Raw genomic sequence first — 6,928 nt, 5'->3', positions numbered from 1 at the left:
GATCTATCTATTGGCCTGTTTGATCTTTGGATTTGCTTTATTTTTGGGCTCGTGCTTTGAAATGAGCTAGCAAAACAGACAATATGGATAAAACACATACATCACGGTTGGTTGGTTCCATGGGATCGGGTCAAGTCACCAGGTTATTGGTGTTCATTCTACCCTACCATTTGATGATCTAGACTGTTCATCTAGACGGTCACACTGAATAGGGCCCACATGACAAAAGTCCTGCTAACAAGGGATCCTAAGTGTATATGGGCGCTCTTGGAAATTGCTTTTCTGCACTGTTGTTTCTGAGGTACATATACAGACGTTTAGATCTCGACCATACCCCCAATAATATGTGAGAAAGCTATGCTAAAAACTAGTACAGACCGTTCATCTACGGATAGTGGATAAGTTGAACGGATTAGAAGATACTATCTATTATGTTGAGACCATTGGTTAGACAGTTTATCCTGTCCACTCATTATCTTCAAGACGGCCAATCAATGGCTGGATCACCCAATTGGGTGATTGTTGGGGCAAACCCATTCCATGATATGTCCAAACATATCAATGGCCAGGATCTCTCGTACGAGTTGGACTCATGCACCGCCTGTTTAGACACTGAATGCTTGATAAGCTAGATAAGGTTGGACTTTGTCCTGTCCACTCACTTGTTATCCTCAAGATTTCCCCAGTCAGTGGCTGGGATCATTCAATTGCGGTGATTTTTGGCGTACACCCATTCCTTGATATGGCCAAAGAGATCAAAGGCCTGGATCTCTCATTCGCCTTGGAATCATGCACGGCATGTTTTTATATTGAATGATTGATAAGCTAGATAATATGCCGCTGGGTCCTGTGATGTCCACTATCTTCAACCATGGAAGACCCAAAGCGGCTGGCAACAAATCTCAATTCCCATGTGGGTAGTTATTTTATAGATATTCTAGCTGGGGATGATGCTTGATACGCATGAGGTTAGAAGATGGTACACGTGCTGTGCATTAATTTCAACTAATTCCATTAAATTGTGGAATCCTTATCACTGAGTTACAGTCCCAAAATCAGATTCGTTGAACAATCCCGACCATCAATTCACATGCACTTGTTTGTTGCAATAAGACCATTCGGTATTTTTCACTCCTGTCCACTAATGTCTGGTTCAAATAATTTGGAAGGTTAATTTGAATTACTTACATGTCAAGTGAGCAGATTTTAAACGCCTGCATATCATCATCACACTCCACCAGAGTAGCATTCTCTTTCCATTTTGCTATATAAACTTTGGGAATAACGACACACGTCTAGCTGTTCGGGTCCCATTTATGATGTTTACGTGGAATCCAAACTGCGTAAACGGTGAGACTTCTCTTACTCACGTACATCTAGAAATCATCTTGATTAAAAAAACTCAGGTGGGACAGACATTAGGGACCAATATTGTTGATGTAGATCGGATCGTGGATAGTTTCATGGCTAAGATGGACTAGACAAGGCTTGATCAAAAACAGAGATGATCCGGACCGTCAGAACAAAAAACGGACGTCTCTCGCAATCGGAATGAGCTAGCAAACATACCATATGTGATTTTGGGGTATGACAAGCTACTTTAGCCACCCAACCCTGCTATACCGGGTTGGCATTTCATTCTTACAAAGTTATAGTTTAGTTACGACTCTTCCTCTGTTCAGATTTAGAAATTGCGTCCAACATGAAAAGTGCTTGAGAATAATTAGGAGTATAATATATTCGAGCAAAATAGGACACTTATTATTTTTGGTCAAAAACCATGTGCACGGGTAGGAATCATGACCCTCTATAAATAATAAGTTTACTATTTATAGTAAGCCTTGACTTTGAGTTTTAAGCTGTAGTTTAATTCCCAAACTTTTCCACAGGCTTGGTAGCAATGAGTTATAATCTCGTTTTTCAAATTTAAAAAAATTATTTTCTATTTTCTTTATTTTCCTCATGGATTTCAAATATCTGGATTCGTCACAGTTATCATTGAGGAAGATGGTGCTGGACCTCATCACGCCCGACCCTGCGTCAATCATTCAGCACACCTGAGTTCTGAAATGACCACTTTTTCCGTTCATCGTGGTGGGGCACACTTCATGACAGCGCTAGATGGCATATAAACAACACAGTGGACTCCACATTCCATCTGAAAAATTGTATGGTGCGCTTCATGTATCCAATGTCTCCCATTGTTCTCTTTGGTGTGGCCCACCTGTGTTATGGATAAGGCTGGATTTTGCAGTCAAGGTGAAATTGGTGGGGCACCCCTAATGGATGGGTTGGGTGGTATTCTACATCACGGTGGGCTCCATTCAGTTTTAAAATATAATAGTTGCCATACATTTAATACAATCGCTGGATTGAGAAAGGACGAGAACGGGTGGGCCAGTGCCAGGGTTAGTGACTCCAACGGTGCTCGTACAAACGCCTCACACGTGCTAATGGAGCACATATTAATTTGAAGGATCCTGGACGTTTATCAGAGGGTTCTCGAAGTCCAGGTGTCATGTCTAAAAAGTCAGACTGGCCCACCTATCAGGTGAGTAACACACACGTTGAAAGTGGATCGTTGATTATCGTACGTGTAAGAGGATCCCGTCCCGCCCCGACGTCTCAACTTAAAAAATTCCGCACAGAAGGTTCAAAAATGTCATTTCGGGCTCTTTTCGTTCGCTGAGAGCTAAGTATTGGTTAGATTTGACTAATTCAACCAAAATTTCTGTCAAGATATGCGGCCAACTTTGGACCACTTGTATTCATTTCTTTTAGACGGTAGCGATTTTTCTACATAATTGCCGTGTCGGGGCGTCTGCAAAACCAACGTGGCATCCTCATCCGCTAACACAGGATGTGGAGCCCAGAGTACGTGTAAGCTCTGGTGTGTCCAGCGAGTATGTTCATATTTTTGTCAAGATTCCGAAATCTACTACATTAGTCATCGCGCGGAACGGACCAGAATCATGTGCACCACTTGTTGGAGGAAGTACGTGCAACGTATGAGCTTTTTGGGGCCCAGACTGAAGTTTATGTGACATCTACTCCGTTCAACCGGTTATAAACCTCATATTAACCGTACATATTACAATTCAGAGCTAAAAACACTTGGTGGTCCATGACAAGGGGACATTGTAAAATCATGAGTAAAACCTATAGATTCATTCCATGTGGTGCGCTTTTGCTTTATATAGAGGCAATTTTTTTATGGGTAATCTTATCCTGATGGTGCGAGCCTGATTAACGGGTTGGATGGCCCAAAGAAGGCTTCTATTGTGGGCATCACGATTCCTACTGTCCCATATGGTATGACCCATCTGAGTAATAGAACGTCCTGATTCTTGGGTTGGAGTCTTACCATGATGTAGCCTAATGGATGGGCCGAGTAGATTTCATTAAAAAAAAAACGTCAAGGTGAGCCTGGAGAGATTAGTTGTTGCATGCTCTTAGTAGGAACAGGTGTTGCGTCTATTGCTGCAGGGGATTTTAGTCCGCGCGTGAGACCAAGAAACTAAACGCTACATATCAGCCGGCATTGGCCCCGTATTACCTGCGAGTCTTTTGTGGGGCTCACTACTTCTAGAAGCATAAGACTTCTAGAAGGAGAAGAAAAAAAAGAAGAATTAGGCTAATGACACATAAATGATGTCTCAATCTCCCTTTATCCTCAAGGGAATCAATCTGAACGGTACAATTATAATTCGAATATCCAGTAGGACGGCGGATGCAGCAATTGTTGGACATAGGCTAGTGGGCCCCATTGGTGGGCAATCACTAGTGAGTGTGTCTCAATTTGGCCTCATTTTATAAGATAAGATTGAATAATTTCTAATCTCATCAAAGAACCTCTCTCATGAATAATAAATTAATCAACAACGATAGTAAAAAGAGAAAAGTGATATATTGATGTTTGTTCATTTAGCTTGTTCTTGAAACGATCTAAGTCATAAATCGTAATTCGAGGTCATCTATACTATAGAATTATCAAAATTAGAGGAGTGATTAAACTCTTCTGCTCCAGTAATAGTTGTTGGGGGGGAAAATAGAACAAGTCGATGAGTCGGCTTATAGAATGGACCAACTCTACAGACATGACCCGAACTCACTAGGTGTTGAACTTGACCAATGTCCGCATGTCTGAATCACAAAAAGGAGAGACATGACCCGGACCCCCTAGGCACTGAGCCTAACCGAAGCCTAAATGTCCAAAGCCATGAGGCGAGACCCTAGGGACCCTCAAAGGGCCTCACAGCCCCTCAGTGGCCACATAACGCCGACCTAACCTTAGGTCGGCTACAAATCGGATACAAACCGATCATATCTTAACCCAGCCCTAGTCCGACCTAAATTCTGAGTCGGCCACAGGGCGATCCCTGGTCAGCAAATAGGTCGATCACGGATCGACTGCGCCTCAGCCGATTAAGGATCGGCCATCATCAGTTGACCATAGTAAAGTCGACATGCGAATCGGCTAGCAAAAGCCATCTGAGAATGTCAATGCTCTGAGATTGGTCAGTGGCTAGCCAAGCCCCATTACTTGGTTCTCATTTGATTGCTCATCATCGTATCTCGCCCTAAGCCGAACCAGGGCGTCAGTTCGGTATTAAAGATCTCATTCCGAGATCTTTGAAAGATAATTCCCAATCCTAAAAATCTAGGAATCGAAGATCTCGAGATTATCCAAGATAATGATCAATCCCCTCTAGGGAAGATTCCGAAGCCATTGGATCACATCTCCTCTATAAATAGAGACGCTAAAAGGTAAAAGGTACACACACATTCTCACCCCTAAGCCATTATCATACTATTAGACCCAGAATCCAGGCTTGACTTTGACATCAAATGGTCCCCTGTACAAGCCAGGGTCTCCTTTGTCCTCTTCCTATGCAGGTGTTCGAGTACCAGAAGGGGGTAAAGTGGAAACAATATCAACAGTAGTTAGGTGGACCGCTAGATCTAGACCGTTCATCTTCGACTCTGTGGAGGTCTCATATCATGTAGACCGTTGGATCTTGAGGGCTCACTCTTCCGCACAGACTTACAACAATAACTCAAAAAGTGTCCTATCACGTTTAAGTAGACCCAATCGAGTGTAGCTACCGTGGACAAGCCCTAGCCAAGAACACAAAGTCTACGCATCAGGTGGGTTCTTGGTCATCTTTTATTGAACCCTCCAATTTCCTTACAAGCGTACGGCCCACCTGATGAATGGAGAACAGGCCAGGATTCTCAAAGGCCTGTTCGTAACTATCTGCGTTTTGCATCGATCTGATTTTTGGGATTTGGTCATCCAATCAAAGCACAACTTGAACGGAGCGATCATGGACTAAAACCCACGGTATACAAAGGGCAGACATGCATCTATGTGAAAGGCCTAACCTTTCCTATCCATGTGGGCCACTGGGCCGTTTTGGGTCCGTTAGTGCTTGGAAATAATGTCAAATAGACCAAAAGACTCCCTCGTTGACAGTTGGGTCATATCTTTATTCTCTCCCCAAATGTTTTAAAAGCCAAGGTTTAAAATCGGTTCATTGGGTATTGTATCTTGTATTGTTCACCACTGTTATGGTCCTGGATCATCTAGTATCTAGCTATTTCTGAGTCAATACAACCGTATCGTTCATTGACAATACGTGAATGATACAGGCAATGCGTACTGGTTTCCGATGATACTTCAAATCTTGCTTTAAACCCTTACCCGACCGGGCTGTTGGGACAGGAATGACCGTTTTAAAACAGAAGGATCATATCTTTCATTTTCCCACCTGGTATTCTAAAACCTGGACCAGACGCGGTGGCTTGATTAGTTTGGACCGGTCTAGCCATGATGCAGGGATGAACATGATAAGGTCGATGACCGTCTTCCTCAAGGATAACTACTCCAAATCCATGGAACTTCTCTGGACTCCTTGTAGAAATTTTTTGAATCCACGAGGAAAAAAAATATAAATTCTATAAAATTCATAATTTGATCGATGATGATTGAAATAAACAAGTTCACAACCCTTTAAGCGGAGATACTAAGCAATGAGAGAAATTTCAGAATTAAACTACGACTCTTAGAATTCACAACTTACTATAGGTAGTAAACTTGCTACTTAGACAGTCGTGATGTCTATTAGTGCACAGGATTTTCAGCTAAAAATAGTTAGTAAAAATGGAATTAAAATAGGAAAATGACCGTCGATCCAATGATATTTCGCAAATCTGGCTTGCGGAACCCGGCGTAGCAGGTTGGGTGGCTAAAGTAGCTCGTCTCACTCCAAAATTATATATTTTAGGACTGTGAGATAGGTCTAGATCACTTCTATTGTTGACTAAGCCTTTTTTCATTCATCTTGGCCATGAAATTGTCCAGGACCCACTCTACATCAAGCAAAACAGGTGCATTACTTGAACCCAGGTTGTTAATTTTGTTGCCAATCTTGAGCTTTCCCCTGTATAAGTTTTCTTTGTTAGTTGACTTGTAGGTGGAGGGACATTGGTGGGTTCGCCAGGCTAGTCCGAGCATGGTTTTTTGACTTGGTGACTCAGCTTGATTCATTCAGTTCCAGTTTTGCAAGGACTCGCTCGTGTCAGGGTTAAATGGGTCTTGCTCACCCAAGCCAGGATTGTGTCCGGGGGACTTATGGTAGCTGGTACCTGTGTGACCTGTCATTACTGAAAATCAAGTCGACTCAGTTGAGTCGGATATGACTCGGACGAGTCGTCAAACCCCATCTCCTACTTGCAAGTCATGTTCATGGAAGGGCCCACCTGATAAGTGGCTCAGCCTGGCACCACACACCTGCAGATCACTACTTCAATTTACACGCGCGAATAGCCTCAATGCCTCATTCATTTCTCTATCCAGTTCCATAGCCGCCCACGTGCAAAATCCTCCCCAATGGGCCCTAAGGCAACTAATCAAATAAACAAAGAG

The sequence above is a fragment of the Magnolia sinica genome, chromosome 4, assembly GCF_029962835.1.
Source record: "Magnolia sinica isolate HGM2019 chromosome 4, MsV1, whole genome shotgun sequence".
NCBI lineage: Eukaryota > Viridiplantae > Streptophyta > Magnoliopsida > Magnoliales > Magnoliaceae > Magnolia > Magnolia sinica.
Note: the sequence above shows the minus strand (reverse complement) of the source record.